The following is an 18,683-nucleotide window of genomic DNA, read 5'->3' on the forward strand; positions in this document are numbered from 1 at the left end:
CCACTGCAGGTAATTCACCCTTATGTCACACCTAAGTATCTAAAACTAGCCATTAATGCCCACTGCCCCTCCTCTCCAACAACAAAACACCATGCTTTGTATCCCCATCTATGGCAATAATATTATCATTTTCCAACTTGCCCGGATTCCTTAACACCTTAGACTTCGGGCATTTCTGACTCAAGCCTTCCTTGACATCCCATGATAACCACTCACCAAGTCTTTGTGCCACCGCCATCCTGCTTTTCCTTCTGTCTCCAGTAGCACTCACTGGTTTCAGACCCTCTCATGACCCTGCCACCTACTTCATAATCTCTTACCTGTTTTCTTATCTCCTCATGCTCTCTGACAGTTCATTCCCCATGCACCTGCTATGCACCCTTCCTAGATGGTACTTTCTCAAAAATGTTTGAGGGTTGGGGATATAGCTCAGATGGTAGAGCGCTTGCCTTGTATGCACAAGGTCCTGGGTTCAATACCCGTACCACACAACAAAAAAAAGTTTGATGGCTTCCCTATTACTTATATGACACCCTGAGATCATGCCATTACTTATTTCATTCATTCAACAAATATTTCTTGAGTACCTGCTCTATTCCAGACACCATTCTAGGCAATTGAGACACATCAATGAATAGACCAAACCCCTGCTTCATCTTGTCTGAACCTGTTTTTCCCTGCCCCTCACTGCCAGTCCCTACATAATTGTGAGGGACCATTTCTACACACATCTGTATCAGCAGTTATATTCTGATGCATTTATATATTCAATAAGCCCCTATCATGTGTTGAATTCAGTAGTGACCCAGATACATGTCATCTTTTCTGTTCATCCCACCTTTGACCTTCCCTCACCTGCCCACTCTGACACCCTTTCCTGTCCTCACCCCTCTAAATCCCGCCATCCTGAAACATGTAGCCCAAACCCTCCAACCAGCACAGAGACTCTTCTTGACACCCACAGTTAGAGGAAGGGTCATCGGTCTCTTCCTGTCTTGCAATAGCACTTCATCAATGTTTATAGCAGCTCAATTCATAATAGCTAAACTGTGGAACCAACCTAGGTGTCCTTCAACAGATGAATGGAAAAGAAAATGCGGTATATATACACGTGGAATATTACTCAGTCATAAAGGAAAAATGAAATTATGGCATTTGCCAGTAAATGGATGAAACTGGAGAATATCGTGCTAAGTGAAATAAGCTAATCCCCAAAAAACCAAAGGTCGAATGTTTTCTCTGTTATGCACATGTTAACGCACAATAAGTGGGTGGGGGAGTAGTGAAGAGCAAAAGTACTTTGGATTAGACAAAGGTGAATGAAGGGAAGGGAGGGGGAATGGAAATAGGAAAGATAGTAGAATGAATCAGACATTACTATCCTATGTGCATATATGATTACACAATGTAATTCTACATCATGTACAAGCAGAAGAATGAGAAATTATACTTCATATGTATATAATGTCAAGATACATTCTACTATCATGTATAACTAATAACCAATTTTTAAAAAGTGCTTACAGTTTGTTAGGTTGGTTGGTTAGTTTTTTACATTTCATGGGTTCAATGAAACTCTGTAGTTAGAGGTCTTTGAGGATACTTGTTCTCTTTTTCACTCTTCCTAAAATTCTATAACCACAGAGCCAAAGGAAACCTCTGTCCCAGTTCATCAAATTCATCTTATTGCCTGAGCAACTAGAGATATAGAAAGGTTAATAATATCTAGTGCTGAAAAGGAGTGAATTAAATATGAACAGGGCTGGGGTATGGGATCAGTGGTAGAGAGAGCACTTGCCGAGCATGTGTGAGGCACTGGGTTGATCCTCAGCACCACATATAAATAATATGACTGAAATAAAGGTCTATCAACATCTAAGAAAACATTAAAAAAAATAAATATGAACGGCGAACTGGCAGGCATCTTCCTTTGTCCCAAAGGGCAAGATATCTAAACCACCAGCAGCAAGGCAGTACCTGTTCCCCTACTCCATCTCCAGAGTTCACGTGCATGATTTCAAGCTGTATGATGAATTGCTCAGAGCTCCTGTCCAGATGATGCCTAGCTAAGCAGCGTCCTACCCCCGCTGCCTCTTCCAACCTCAGCTCCCTGAAGTTGCCTGAGACTTCAAAGACGCTGGCAAACTAAACCCTAAGCCCCACACAGTGGTGGACGCCTATATTCCCAGTGCCAAAGCCAGCCTCAGCAATTTAGCAAGACCCTTAGCTACTCAGCAAGACCCTGTCTCTAAATATAAATATAAATATAAAAAAAAGGGTTTGGGCTATGGCTCAATAGTTAAGTGCCCCTGGGTTCAATCCCAGGTATTTAAAAAAAAAAACCCTAAACACATACATTTTTTGAATGCTAAACTACCATGCTCCCACTCTATTCCCTGCCCCATGAAATTCGGGACTTTCTTATCTTGCCATATCAATACTCTACCCCGACTCTGGCCAGTAAGCCATCCATGCTGGAAGCCAACGGCCTCTCTGAAGAGGGAAACAGGAAGCACCCAGGTAAAAGGGAAATGCAATTGAAAAATACCTAGAAGTGCAAAATAAGAATAACCCTATGAGAAGTGTGATTTGGAACAGCTGGTAACATCCAAAAGTCACATACAGCACTGTGAGATGTAGCATGGTTGTATAATATCAAGATTTTATCATAAGCTACATTTTCTGTTATCCCTGTGATTTCCTCCCCATGATTCATATGAAACTCAAGGGGAGACTGTGTGACCATGTTTTCATTCCACCCCTTGTGCTCACTGAAATGGCAATTGGTTGATTAATAATGTTTCCTGAATTTCCTAAAGTTAAAGACCTTTGCTTGAGCTAAAAAAAAAAAACAAAAAAAAAAAAAAAAAAAAAAATTAACAGAGGCATAATCGTGCACATGTGGCCAATGTAGATAAGAATGTCCCATGCTTATACATTTCTCTGTGGGGTCCAGAAGAACAGCTCTAATTGGGCAAAAGTTATTGCCCTGACCATCCATCACCTTCAGGTGCTCTTTAGATTAGCTGTTCTGTTCTCACATGTGTCTGTGCCCTCAACTGATAATCACCCTGAGTGTCTTAGTCTTGGCAGAGTTGAGCCTACGAACCTTGGAAGCTGTTGAAGTAGTCTCTCCCAAGTCACCTTCAAACCTAGACGATGGTTCAGTGCCCATATTCAATGGAAAGAAAAGTCTTTAAGATCAAGAATATTCTTTGTATTTATGAAAACCTTTGAAACAGAGACTTTCTACCTAGCAGCAGCAAGCAAATAGCATTGTTCAGTTAAGCGAATTATGGAAAGCAAGGGGGAAATAAAAGCATTCTATCCAAATTTAAATCTTCTATCTGATTATCACTTCATGGGAGAAGGAAGTAAAGCATGCCTGAGCCCAAACCAAATGACATGGGAGCCCTTCCATAGGGCACACATTCTGCCAGAGTCCCCTTGATGTGCTCCTGACATACAGTTCCAGCTTTTCCCTCCCCATTCTCCCTTGAGGACAGGACATCTTCCACCTGCTCCTGGCAGCCCACCCTGTCCAGAAACATGCTCTGCTGTGAAGCTCATGTGATTATCTGAACCCTGAAGAACTCGGCCACAGTGACCTGGGTCAGCCTGACAGTAACTGCTGACCCAGACCAACGGCTGCAGCAATTTGGGTCTCCCCTGCTGAGGGTGGGACTGGTTCAGGCAACTCCAGTGAGGTTGGGCCAGTGAGGAGGATTTAAAGGGTTTCTTCCCAGGTGTGCCAAGAAGGAGGGAACAGGGTGGGAACCAGCTCAGACCAAGTGTCAATGCAGTCCATCTTCCCATCAGCACACTAGATCTGAGCAGAAGCACGACTGTGTGACTGAGCCTAAGTTTGGGTCAATCCTGGAGCAATCCTCCAGCAACACTACCCATGCAGTGACAGCATTCATTTGTTCATTCGCTTCACACTCTATGTTAAGAGTCCCTACACAGGTTGTAGGCAGGTGCTATCTCAATATGGCAAATTTATTTCAAATTCCCAGTTAGCTAAACCCAGTGAAGTGCAAAGTTCCATTACTGGAATGATGGGTTCCTTCATGTAAGTGACATTTCAGAACTATTCCTGGACATATTAAGTTACTGATATCCTATCTAAAAATTTCCCTCTTTCTCTTCAGAGAAAAGAAGAAATGAGTTATATTATCCTTTAAAATACAGAAGCCTTTTCCAAATGACCATCTTCCCAGAAGATGTTCTAGATGCATTTACCTCCACACCTGCCCTCTATCTCTTCTCACCAGGCTGCCCTTTCTTCAGTTTCTTCTGTGTTAAGCTTTTTTCTGTCTCTAGAACTTTGCACAAGCTCTCAGGAGATGTCCCTGCCTATATTCCAACTCTGACCACTCTCAAGACCACAGCACCAACTGCATATACCTTAGCATCATATGTCTCTCCTCTCCTGAATGTCTCACAGCTATACAGGTAGAATGATGATATATTTGATTAAGGTCTATTTCCCCATTAGATTATAAGTTCCATAAAGTGCCTAGCACAGTGGCATACAGTAGACAGTCAGTATTAGCTGAATGGATGAAGGACCTCTTCTATGGTATCTTGTGTTAATATATTTCAGCTGCCATTTGTGTACCTACCCCAAACACCTAGCCCCTGACAGCCACATTAGAGCCCAAACACTTTCCCAAATTCATTTATAAAGGGAAAAGGGCATTTATTCCTATTGCCTATCTTGTATACCAATTATCTAGTAATGATGGACGAGTGAAAATAAGAAATCTTACGATCCTCAGATAAGTGACTAAGGTTAGAAAAAAGTGGCCTTAGATAGGTCCAAAAAGGTTGAAATAATAATCAAAATAAGGCAGGGGAGGGCAGATACTAGTAGCATTCATTGAGTGTTTGTGATCAACTCTGATCTAACCAGAAAATTCATAACTGAAGAACCCCACTTCCTGTGTCCCTTTCTGGCTGATGTTTCAGTGTTCTGACTGCTGAATAAGAACCAAATCAAATCAGCAACATGTGATGTGCCTGTCACAGACCAACAGTGTCCTCCCAAATGCATATGCTGGCATCCTAACCCCAATATCTCAGAACTTGTCTATTTAGAGACAGGGCCCTTTAAAGAGGCAATTAGGTCAAAACAAGGAAATAAGGGTGGGCCCTTACTCAACTGATTGTCACTAGAGGAGACAATGACTCAGTGAAACACTAGACTGTGCATACTGAGGCCACACCATGTGCAGACACAGAGAGAAGGGGTCACCTGCAAGCCGAGGAGAGAGGTCTCTGAGAAGACCAGCCCTGCCAGTGCTTACTCTTGGACATTTGTTCTGGAAGGAATCAGTTTGATGATAAGACAACCAGTTCGAATACTGTGTTACAGCAGCTTTACCAACTAACAGTGCCGAGCCTTTCTTAAGGGATTGGCTTTTCAGTCATAGATGCCCTCTTCTCCCCAGTGCTAGCTTTTCCTTTTCACCTGAAGTGAAGAACCAGATACATTGTGTGTATCAACCAAATAAAGTGAAATGCCGTGAAACAGATGTGAATGAAACTCATTTTGCTTTTTAATGAGCATTCTGACCAGATCAATACAAGGAAATGATGAACCGCATGATGCCATTGCTGTCTCAACGCAACTGCCCAGTGGATTGGCTCCAAGATGCTACAGAAAGCTAAAAATGTGTTTTCAAAAGAGCAGGAGTCCATCATCCAAAGTCATAAAAAATTTTAATTGCCCTGCATAAAGGACAGAACCTGGTCTAGCTGCAAACCATGGAAAGGCGGAAACAAAATGCAGCTGAATGCTTAATCAGATGGCTGTCGCTTTCTGAATAGGACCTAATATTCTAATTATTAGTCACTACACTGAGAAGGTGTAATTATGGAACAGGGAAGATAGCTTTAAATTTTTTTTTTTTTGTTAACCCACAATTTGGAAGGTCTTCACAAAAATACAGTTTCATAAGCTATAAAAGAAGGAATAAAAGATTAACAGTTAAAATTCAGTTTTGTACCCTAAAGCATAAAAACGCGTTGAAGTTGTATTGACAGATATGACTAACAATTGTAATCACAGAAATAAATTTAGTAAAACGATAATTTATCTGTCACAATTTACCGAGGGAGAGAAAGTACAGCATAAGCAGTTGAATTGTGAAGTTAAATGAAAGCAAAGATAGAAGCCAGTTTTTAATGAAATGTGGAGCATTATTAATTGGTTTCCTAGCAACAGCCAGACTAAAATTACTTAACATGTCTGCTCAATCAGATGCAAATTTGAGTGTTATCCCTTAAATGTTGATTATAGTTGGTCTTTTCAGATGCAAATGAAATGTGTAAAGTGAATGTAAATGTTGACAATGCTGATACAAAAAAAAATCCCCTGATTAACATCATTCTGGTGTTCCAATCACCAGAGGTGAGGCTCTCCCCTTGGAAGGACCTCAAGCTGCCCAGTGACCAATCTCTTCTGCCACCCTCCTTCACCTGTCCTCCCTGTCCTGCCTCAGCACTGCCCTCACTCCAGTGTCAGTACTAGACCGCTAGCCAAGTGACACTGCTGGGCCTCAGTGATTTCTCTCAGTGCTAAATGACAGGTGGATGATGCTTTCAGTTCAAAATTCAATCTACGGATGCAAGGGGCTTGCTGGCACGAGACCACGGTTGATATCATTGTGATTTTGTAGACAGAACCAGGACTTTGAGTGACTCCAAAGGAGTGGAACTCAAGCAAATTTCCACCAAATAAGGCAGTCTTCCTCAGCAGAACTCCAGCCTTTTCTATGGTTCAAGAGTAGCATGCTCCAAGTCAGTGGTGACACCAAGAAGCGCCAAGATGTGGGAAGGGTGTAACCCATCAAAAGTAGCCATTGGCCACCAATGTTATCCCAGTAGCAGCCCACTTCAAGCGAAAGCAATGAGCTGGCCACACTCAATTGCTCCTGCAACAAGGGTTTGTTAGTTACTATTTACCAGGCAATGATCTAGGTGCTGGAGACACAGAGTAAGAAAACATCCCTGTTCTCACCCTCCTCCAGCAGGAGGTAGACAAATGTATAAATAAATAACAAAACTAGTAACATTTCAGGTAGCAAAGGTGATGATGTGAGAAAGGCAGCTTTGAGAAAAGTTCTAAGACCACCTCCACTAAGACTGTGCCTCTGCCTTATGGTATTTCAAGGACACCACTGTCTCTACAGCCACGTTAGAGGGGTAGTGCAGGACGCCAGGGTGGAAGTGTGCCACATGAGGCAGGAAGGAAGAGAGGGTCAGTGCACTGAACCCTAGAAGTCCTTTCCTCTGCAGGTCAAGACCCAGTGCCCTTAGTAAAACCCCTCCGCCCGCCCCTGGAAAAACTACCAAGTCAATTTAAAGTACATTCTTGAACTGATGTCTTCTAAAAGAGGTCGAATGATTTTTCTGGCCAAAATCCTCTGCCTGTGAGTCTCCAAAGGATGGAGAATCAATGAACAGTTTGTTCCAAACACTCAACTGTGGCTCTGGGATATTTCAGGCAGTGGTCAGCAACTCAGGACATATATTCCAGAAAGTTCTGACGTCTGCTTTTGCCTGGAATTAACAGAGTCGACAGGCAGTTGCAAAGCACGCCTAAGATCCCTAAACTCACCTTGTGAGTGCTGGGCTAAGGGCAAATGAGATCCTGGTTCCAGAGCCCGCCACTCCATCCCCGTAAGTCAGGACTTAGGCTTTAAGCATTATTATTAAACGTCCATGAGAGCAACAGGTAGTACCTTAGCTTACCTGTGGAACCTAGTCTATCTAGTGAAGTAGATTTCCTTGAATTAAGAATGGTGACAATGGTAAACTTTGTAAGGGGCACTGTGATACCTGACTGGAGGACACAAACATCTCACCAGGCTAGCCTTAATTCACGTTTACCCTCAGAGAAAGAATGTCACTGACGCGTCAATTAGCCTAGAGGTCTAAAAAGAAAAAAATGGCATTGTTTTGTTTCATCAAAGTGGCAAGCAATCAAAAGAAGGAAAACCTGGCTTCCACTTAATCAGAAAGAGTAGCATCAAATCAGAGGCCATATTACATTATGAGTTAAATATCAAACAGATTGGGGCTGGGGTTGTGGCTCAGCGGTAGCGTGCTCACCTAGCATGTGTGAGGCACTGGGTTTGATCCTCAGCACCACATATAAATAAATAAAATAAAAGTATTGTGTCCACCTACAACTGAAAAAAAAAATCAAACAGATTGTACATTTGACTGGAGTCCTGGTCACCAGTCAATCTCAAAGTGTGGTTCCTGGCCCAGCAGCATCTGCAACACCTAGGACTTATTAGAAATGCATATTCACAGGCCCTTCTCTAGACTTAAAGAATTCGAAATCTGGCAGTGGACATAGCAAGCTGTGTTTTAACAAGCCCTCCAGGTGCTTCTGATGCACACTAAGTTCTAGGCCAGCTCAGCAAGATGATGTGCCTCTGAGTTTATACTTAGTACCGACTTGCTGCAAATTATTTCAGTCAACAGGAAACTCAAGATAGCTGGACTGTACCTTCCATATGGTGGCACACATTCAAAATAAACACAGTAATTGTGTGAATTCCCTGACACAATGACTTTTTCAAAAGAATGCAATCATTCAGAACACAAGATGCTGATTTACTGATTTCTGAAGATAATGGATTGTTTCAAGAGAAGTAAAACGAAAAAATAATTCTTTAGGAGACTCCAGTTTGGAGTAGTTCTGAGAGAAGCTTTGAAGCGAATCACCGAGTTCTCTGTCCTCATGTTAGATTGTCTTCCTTCAGCCTTCCTGGCCAACATCTTCAGGAATCCATCTTAGTGGACAGGAGCTCCCTGGGGTGGACAGAAGATCAGACCCAAAAAGTGGGACTCTCTGTAAATACCCTTCAAATATTTACTGAACGGATGACTCCCTTTACTTCTCATATTTTGGGGAAAATTAGGGACTCATTTAATCTTTCAGTGTTACTGACAATAGTGTGAATGTTAAGCACACATACAGTTATCACAAATTTTCCAAATCAAAGATAAAAAAATCTAGAAGATGCTTTAATGGTTATAAGATAACCACATGTGAAGAAACCAGAAACCTATGATCAAATTTAATTACACAAGAGAATCACTTGCAATGACTAATAAAAGTGCAGATTTCAGAGCTGCATCACCACACATTTTGATTCAATTGTTGTGAGTTGGGGATCTTTTCATTCTCTTTCTCCCTCTCTCTCTCTCTCTATCCCAGTACCGCAAAACAAACCCAGGGCTTTCCATATGCTAGGGAGTGCGATACCACTCAGCTAAATAAGCATGCCCAGGAGACTTTGATATAGAGGTTAGTATTTAAATTACCAACATGGTCATTTCTCTAGTTTTTAAGAGTTTTAGTAAGGATTAATGAAAGAGGACTTTTTTAGTTTAATAAATAAAGCAATACTATAGCAAATGAACTACAAGTTCCCTTTTCTCCAAATGTATGCTAAAGTATTTAAGATAAAGTTTTTTTTGGGGGGAGGGGGTGGTACTGGGGATTGAACTCAGGGGCACCTGACTACTGAGCCACATTCCCAGTCCTATTTTGTATTTTATTTAGAGTCAGGGTCTCACTGAGATGCTTAGCCCCACACTTTTACTGAAGCTGGCTTTGAACTTGCAATCCTCCTGCCTCAACCTCCGGAGCTGCTGGGATTACAGATGTACACCACTGTGCCCAGCTAAGATAAAGTTAGAATGTGTATTTAAATTAATTTTTAGTAGCTTTTTTTAAAACAGGTTATACTTAAATATTGTAAAAAATTAAGAAAAGTGAAAGAGAAAAGTTTACAATAACTGTGATCTCACAATCTAATTGCTGCATTATATTCTTGGTACATTATATTCTTTCAGATAATGTGCTGGCTCTTTACATAACACATACACACTCATGCATACACACACATTTTTTTTAGGGTGTGATCAGAGTGTAGTACTTATTGTGTTACAGTTTTCTTACATCTAGCATTACCAACATCTTTCCACCATTCCTTGATTCTTTTAGATAAAAAACAACAGAATGCCTAAACACTAACTCTAGTCCTAAGAGATTAACAAACAAACAAGGAATTAAAAGTCTGTTTATTTGGTAAGTATATAGTACAAATATTTGTGTCATTTGTATGAGTATGCTAAAAAATCTTAGTTTTGATTAAAGTCCTTTAGTATTGATGCAGAGTTTATTAGTAACTTTTACTAGTTCATTAGCTCATTTTAGTGAATGCATGAACATTACTTAAGGCCTCTAGACACATATACAATATACTAACATAAGTATTCACATTAATGAAACCTATTAGACCAGGATTTTTCTCATTAAATTGAGAGGGAACCCAAGACTCTACTGGAATGAAACTGAGACTTGCTCCTACCCCAGTTTCTTTTTTTTTTTCTTTTTTTAATATGCCCTGAGAGTCTATAAACTAATTCTCTTCAAACAGGAAGTGGTCAAAAATAAATGCATTTCACAGAATACACTAATCATATAACCTGAGAACTGAATTCTTGTATTTTTATAAGTGAGGCACGAAGAATGTGAGTTTCTATGACTACCCACGTTCACACTGGCCAGCAAGGCCTAGTATCGAATAACTTGCAACCCCTTCAACACTTGGTTGTCATGTGAATGTAAGCAAAGTCACTTAATTCTTCTATGTTTCAGTTTCCTCGTCTGCAAAACAAAGATGCTAATAAATAAAATCTGTGCTTATTTACTAAGGGTTTTCTGAGGGCCAAGTAGGTATAGACGTAAAGTCTTACGAATACTCAAATGCAGTCTCCATTGTTAACAGGACTGGCTAGTAGCTCTCTCTCTCTGGAAATGAGGCTCACTTACCACTCCTTAGTCTTCTGTCACCACAGTACTCCTCAATTCCCTGAACGCCAAGGATTGGAAAGAACACCAAATGTATGCATGTTAGTCAAAGAACAGAGATTCACTGAACCTTTCAATATTTGGCCTGCAGACTGCTTTACAATTGGACCCAGGGATCCCTCACTGCCATGAGTAGTCAAGTTATGTATTCTGGGAAATTCTATGTGAATAATAATTCTCTGAGAGTGATGGGGCATGGTTCCAAAGTGGGCTTAGCATCTCCCTTACCTGGTGAATTTTTTAGAAACAAAGACTTTCAGGTCTCATGTCAGAAATTCCGGTTAAGTTACCTGAACTTATACAGTATTTTAAGATGCACTAACCTATCACCCAGGGCTTTGCGCTTGGTAGGCATTCATTCTATCCCTGAGCTACATGCCTAGCTCTCAATTATTCTTGACACAAAAACTGCTTGTTAGTTTCAGTAAGACTGAGAACCTCCAGTACATAATTGAACTGCATGTCAGTGATCCATACATTCAGAGACAGAAAACTCTTAAATTGTTACCCATCACTTCAGCAAAAAATACTTATCTAATCAGTCTACCTGAATATACACAAAGAACTCTATCCCTATTACCCAAGGTGAAGAAAACGAAAGAGTCCCAGTCTCTTCCCCACTTTATTTCACTGCAAACTTCTCTCCTTGTATAAGTAAAACCACAATATGCACTAGATGACTGAAGAATTTAAAAATATCCTTAACATTGTAAGTATCATCTCTTTTTCCTTCTTGTCTTCCTACAAACAACAAGCAAAACAGACAGACATTTGGCCCCTATAACCTAGTCTTTGAATGTATGACAAAGTTCTATAAACAACATTCTTTCATTCATTCAACAAAAGACCAAAATAAGCATTTCTCAACACAACCACAAATCTTCAGGGCTTATCCCAGAGCACTATCCTACAATTTGCATAGAGTCTTGTTACTACTCTATTAGACAGTTGAATATTGTCTGATTTTTCTAACCTCTGGGTTGAAAAACTGGGCTGTCCCTTTGTCATGGACATTCTTTCTCAAAAGTTTCCTCTGCCGTAGGAAAATCAACAGAACAGTTCTTTCTATGTACTTTAAGATGTGATTCGTAAACTTTGATGGAATGGAAACTATCAATCCACAAATCTTCAAATTTATTGTATTAAACTATCAAACCTGAAACATATGGGATAGAGACTGACCACATAAAGTATCGATTTAAAAAAACAAACAAACCTTTGATCACACTGCCCCTATGATCAGATGTTTCTTGGCTAAAGCCTTTCTTTACTTGAATCCCATGGAGAATATCATTACATGTAATTTTCCTACTATAACTGATGAAATGGAATGTAATAAGTGCTCATTTTGAAAACACGTGAGTTATTGGTCACTTGATTACCATTAGAGAATACTAATTAGGGTAAGCAGTACGTGGCAGTCTTGGCCTGAAAGACAGTTAGCCATGAATTCATTAGGGAGAATGAGGCAAGGCTCAGCTAATTTATATTGACCACAACATGAAATCAAGTCCGTTCCAGAACTAGAACTCATTAAAAGTGCAGAGGGAGAAAAAGGAGCAAAGACTGTTTTGCTTAGAAGCTTAAAGACTTGTGGGAACAAAGTATCAGGATACCCATAGCTTAGGGGAAACCAGGACTGCTCATAAAGATTTCAAAGGAGTCAACTTCAAGGACAGGGAAGGATTCTTAAGGGTGGTAAGGAGAGGATTAACTAGAAGTTATATAAAGTGAAATTATTGCAAAGGCAATTTGAGTTACACATAAGGAAGCAATTTCCAGCTGTAATTTTAATTAGGAGCACAGAATGATCTTCTGTGTAATGATGACCCTTCATCATTACCATTATTCGGAATTGCCCTGCATCCACATGCATAAACAGAGTGGAAATTAAACATAGACGTGGAAGAAAGGGCAATCGTAATCAATTTTTTCAAATCCTCCAACTGCAGGTGAAATTTTCCAAATGAGATACCCAAATATAGTTCACTCTCTCAACTTGCAGATACTCAGTTGACAAACAAGTGATCTACCACTGTCTCCCACCCTCACCCCATCTTCTCTCTGGCCCTTCCCACCATTCTCAACTATGAAACTCCCGGTTCTGTGGCAGCAGTGACAGAAGAATCTTTCTGGATGTATCCAGAACTTTTGAGAGAATCTGTGAGTGAAGGAAAGGAAGCAGCCATAAAAGCAGACATAGCTTTAACCACCAAGCACACTCCCCAGTCCTTGCCTTTCCAAAAAAGAGCATCCTCCAGACCTCTCAAATGTTTATGCATCCTTATTTTACTACTTTACTCATTAAAACATAAGATTCATTGGGCTTAACAAACACTCTTCAAAAAATGCAAATAATTCTCTGTGTGGACCAGATCGGACCAGTTATTCAACCTATGAATTAGATTTACTTTCCTGCCACTAGCTATACTTGGCTGCCTTGAAGAAGTGAGAGTTTTGATTGAGAATGTCTAAAGGGGAAGGAAGACAAGTTTTAATTTAGGAAATGGAGTAATACGGGGATATAGCAGGGAAGAAGCACCATAATGAACTCGGAAAAAAATCAAAGAATCCTAAGTCTACTTATGGCCTAGATAAAGGGGTGTAAAGAGAGAGAACAACATGAATTGTGGAAATTGTGTTTATTTTTAAAATATGCCAGGAGGACACAAGAAAGAAAACAGAAATTCTAATTTATCTTCTTCCTCCTTTACCTATCAGTCATCTGCTTTCAAGACCCAGATTTCAACCTATTATGAAAGCTAGAACTGAGCTTCAACTCAACATAGGTGGCATTTCGAGTAAGCCCAGGAGCCTGTCTGCTGTCATGTCTCCCTGTTGGTGTCCTCTAGGACCCCAGCTCCCTCCAACCTCCCAATGGTCCCACTCACAGCGTCCCAGCCACGGGATCCTCCTCTGTTTCTTGAGCAACCAACTCGTTCCTACCTGCAGTCCTTTGCACTTCCTGCTTCCTCTGCCTAGAACAGTCTTCTCCTAGAGAGTTCTTCATTCACATTGCTCTGGCCTCAGCATAAACTTCACCTCTTCATATGGGCCTTCGCCAACCCTGATCCCACTAGCCACTCTGAAAACCCACACACTGTCCCAATACATATTTTATTTCCTTCTGGGCTCTGCAAGGCCTATCAGAAATATTATCTTGTTCATCTACTTAATTACTAGTGCCTCATCCACTTTCCTCACTAAAACCCGAATGTGATGAAAGCAGGGTGGTCTCTTGGTTGCTACCGCCTGCCCTATGCTCTGAGCAGCCTGGTCACTCCTGAGCACTTCATCAACACCATTGGTTTGAAAAAGAATCTGAATAACCATGGGCATGGCTATTTTTTTATTTTTAACTTGGGGACTTTTCCATTATGAGTAGCACAAAGGCACAGCCAATAAAAATCTGTAACTAGATGGTTATGGTTCCACTATCCAGAGCTGGGACTGTATTGCTGTTTCAAATTCACCAGTATTTTTGTCCTCTACTGAAGAAATATGATAGGACCCTGATTTCTGAAAAGCACCAGTGAGAGCCAGGTCTACATTTATTTATTGTATTTACACCCAAAAGAGTTGCTTTTAATTAGTTTAAAAACAAGACCCTATATTAACAATATGGGCATCATGGTAGAAGAAATCCCAAGGATATAAGAAGATAAAAAACTAAGTGTATATAGCCTCATAATGCCTACAGTATATTGTCCAATACTTTTTATACTATCATTTATAATCTGCTTTGTACTATAGTTATTTATATTCCTCATATTTATATTATCTCTCTTGGAGTCCTAAGTTCCTAAAGAGGTGAGATTCAGGTCTGATTCCTCCTACCTCTCAGGTGCTCCATAAACTTCAAATGAACACATGAAAGATATTTCCACTATTACTTGCAATGACTCAAAGGATGAGCTGTTTAAGAAGCATTAACTGGCTAACAAAGAGGAAGCAATTTTTTCCTTATATAGTAACATGTTAATTTGTTATTGATCAAAAAGACTATTTTAAACATAAACATGCATATATTACACTGCACACATCTGCACAAAGGTTTGAGTGAAAATTAAACATGGGTATTTAAATGTGGAAACTTCTACAACCAAAGTTTGTATTCCCCAAAACTGAAGAGCTCTTTCTCCTCAACAGGCCTCATACCTAACAACAGAGCTGTGTTGCTACTACAAACATTAACTAAAAGGCAGATGCGAGACAGAGCTGTCACCCTGCAGCACAAAATATATTGTTGAATCTGTAGGGGTTGCTACATGTTACAAGTTTTACAATTGTTCTTCTATCAGTTAATTGCTAGTAAGAGCAAACAGCATCCTGCCACTCTAACAAACACATGTTCTTTGGCTATTTTAATAAGAACTGGCCTGGGTTTATAGCAAAATAGCTTTACTCAGGACTTTCTGCCAAAATCTTATCTGATCAACGTCCCCCCCCCCACACACACGGACATCTGGGGACGGCATTTTGAGGCCCTGTTTTGCAAGAACATGGAAGAGATGTTTTCAAGGGCAAAAGACAGCTTCAAGAGAAGCAATTACTTTTCAAATCTGATCAATAGTGAAGAGCATGAACTATAAAATGCCTCTTAAAAACTCATTTCAGGGCAAGGTAAAGTGACATTTACAGCAACACTAAGAACAAAATCCTTATAAACAAGTTGGTGGTATTCTGGCGAAGTAGGTGGCACCGACATAAATTTCTCTGTTTTTAACTATGCATCTAGGTAGAAGGAGGTTATCTACTGATTCATCTCTAGTCCTCTTCCTGTATAACATCTTGTGCTATTCTACTGGTTCTCTTGTTTTAAGCCACTCTTCATGATGAAGTAAGTTTCTGCAAGTTGCTGAGACTAGAAGCTGTACAAATACCTTTCTCTGTCTCCCTATTTCATCTTAGGAAAAAAAAAATCTCATATTTCCAAAATGTATGGATAGCACTGCCAATCTACAGTGCTGCTATGGAAGCCAAAAACATAACAACAATGAGCAGAATCCCAGCAGGTACTAATTACTGAATATTCACTTCGTGTCGATGTTTTTTTTTTTTAATTTATATATATATATATATATATATATATATATATTTGGGGGGGTTGTAGTGGACATAATACCTTTATTTCATTTTTTATGTGGTGCTGAGGATTGGACCCAGGGCCTCGCGCATGCTAGGGAAGTGCTCCACCACTGAGTCACAACCCCAGCCCCTCGTGTCAATGTTGAGCTGAGTGTTTTGTACTTTTGATCTCATGCAACCCTGACAACTCTAAGAAGAAGGTACATTTTCCCTATTTTATAGATGAAGAAACTGAGACAGAGTTTAAGTTACTTTTTAAGGTAGTAATAGCTAAAGATAAGTGGTAGACCTGGGATTCAAAATTAGTTTTTCTAACAAAATAATCTCATTTACCATATGACATTTTCTTGCTCTGATGCTCTCTTAAATGGAAAGTTAACCTCCCTTGAGAAGGTACAAAGAAGGATATCACCTGGATCCAAGCAGGATGAGTATAGAAACGTGACATGTTTAAACTAGTAGAAATCACACCTCAGTTCAGGTGGGGCTGCTCTGGGCTACCTAAGTAATAAACTGAATACATGATATGATTGCACAGTTAAATCCACCAATGTTTCATGGGTACTTACTGCATACTCAACATGGGAGAATTTCAGAGATGAATAACTGAGGCCTTGTCCTCATGGAGTTTGCATGAGAAAGACTCATGGGAATAGTAATCAAAATACTGCATGACAAGACCCAATTCTGACCCAAGTATCAATTGTTCAAACACAAGGGGCATGTCTGAACCCAGCCTAGGAGGACAGCAGGCTAGTCGGGAAGGGTACCCAGAGAAGCCACAAGGGAACTGGCAGAAGCAGATGAGCAGGTGAGTTAGGAACTGGAGGACAGGATGGCCTTTCCACCAGAAGTCTGTAAGGATAGCACCTGCTAATGCTGAGTGCTTGCCCCATGCCAGGCTTTGTGCAAAAAGTTTGTTGCCCAACAATCCAAGAGTTAGGCATCTAGATACCATCTTCCAGGTGGCAGCTAAGGCACAGGAAGGACAATGACTTACAGGAACTTGCTGAGCAGTTAAGGTGGTGGGGCTGGGCCTTGAGCTCAGGACATCCCACTCCAAAGCCTCAGTGAACCACTGAGCTGCAAGGCCTCATGGGTTTGGGAAGTTCCTGAGGATAAGGAGACACTTCTAAAGGTGTTAAGCAGAGCTGGGACAAGCTTCAATTTGTGTCTTAGAGTGCCACACTTACAGCTATACCACAAGTAAGGAGACGGGGCAGGTCACAGGACAGAGGAGGCCAACTGAGGACTGAAACATGGGATATTCTTTGTGGCCAGATTTCTCTGCCCTGCTGATGGTTCTGTCTCCCACCACAAGTCACCCTTCAGAAGCCTGAGGCATTTCCAAATGAGAAGGATGGAATCCATGTGGGACAGGTGATCCACAGCAAACCAGAATGCCCTTCCCCATTCCTTCAGTCTCCTTAATGGCATTTGCCACAGGCTTCATAAGCACTTTCTTGCAAATCTTTCTCTCCTCCTAAGTGGGGAGCTATTGGATGAATGGTGTGTCATCAATGAGTGTGTGTTCCCAGAACAGAGATGGCAAAGCTTTCCGGGGAGGTGGGGCACTCCCCTCTCCGACCATGCTGTTTCTCAGTGGTCACCTCATGAATGGTGTCTGCTGTGCAGCCAGAACTCAGGATGGCCAACTTGGATCCTGTGTGACCATCTGGCAGATGGGAGTTATTTAGTGAGAAGCAAGAGAACATTACGCTAATACCTTGGGAATGAAGAGCCACTGAGAGCCTGAGGGCATACTATTATTAGTGTCAACCAACATTGGTCTGATACTAGAACATATTTGACACATTTCTAAGAACTTTCCACTTATTACCTCATTTAATTGTTATTACTGTTTGGAACTGGAATGTCCCCTAAAGACTCATGTGTTGAAGGTTTGGTCCCACAGCCTGTGGTGCTTTTAGGAAGTGGTGGAACCTTTAAAAGGTGGGGCCAAGTGGAAGGAAGTCAGGTCACTGGGGGGTGTGCCCTGGAAGAGAATAGTGGGACCCTGGCCTATTCCCGTCTCTTTGCTTCCCAGCCTTCATGAGGTGAATAGATCTCCTCTGTTGTACATTTCCATCATTTACTGTGCTGCCTCAGGCTCAAAGCAACAAGTCCAAGCCACCACAGACTGAAATATCTGAAACATGAGCCAAAATAAACCTTTTCTTATTTAAAGTTGATTTTCCCAGGTATTTAGTTATAGTAACAGAAAGCTGACAAACAATTGTGATGGCAACCCTATGGATAGATATATTTATTATTCATTGTCCCAATAGGAAAGCTGAGACATAGGCAGTTTACACACCTTGCCCAGGCACACATAGTACAGCCAGGGTACAGTTCCAGGTAATCTCACTCAGAGCCCCTATTCTTAACTACTATCCTCTGCTAACTGCCTCTCAGGAGAAAGATACGAAGAGATCCATATTCCAGAAGTATGCTTAATTCCTGCTAAAAAGCAAGTAGGTATAACCTCTCCATGAGGCTTAAGTGTTTACTACAAGAAGAAAATACAATGCAGATAAAATAGCTAATTGTTTCAAAATGCAGAGGCTGGTAGAAGTCATCATGGAAATAAGAGCCAGAAACTACCCTCATTTCTAGGATTCTACAAACAGACTCAATCAAGTAAGAAAGACACAGAGAACAAGTTAATAATGGCCTAAATATAAAGACACAGTTT

The 18,683-nt window shown here is 40.7% G+C and overlaps 1 protein-coding gene across 1 annotated transcript in view; it reads right to left on the reverse strand.

Moving 5' to 3' along the window:
• Jazf1 (JAZF zinc finger 1) overlaps window positions 1-18,683 on the reverse strand; it is a 331,859-nt gene that overhangs the window by 272,572 nt on the left and 40,604 nt on the right. The window lies entirely within an intron of this gene.

This window comes from Sciurus carolinensis, chromosome 8 (assembly GCF_902686445.1).
Source record: "Sciurus carolinensis chromosome 8, mSciCar1.2, whole genome shotgun sequence".
NCBI classification, from domain to species: domain Eukaryota; kingdom Metazoa; phylum Chordata; class Mammalia; order Rodentia; family Sciuridae; genus Sciurus; species Sciurus carolinensis.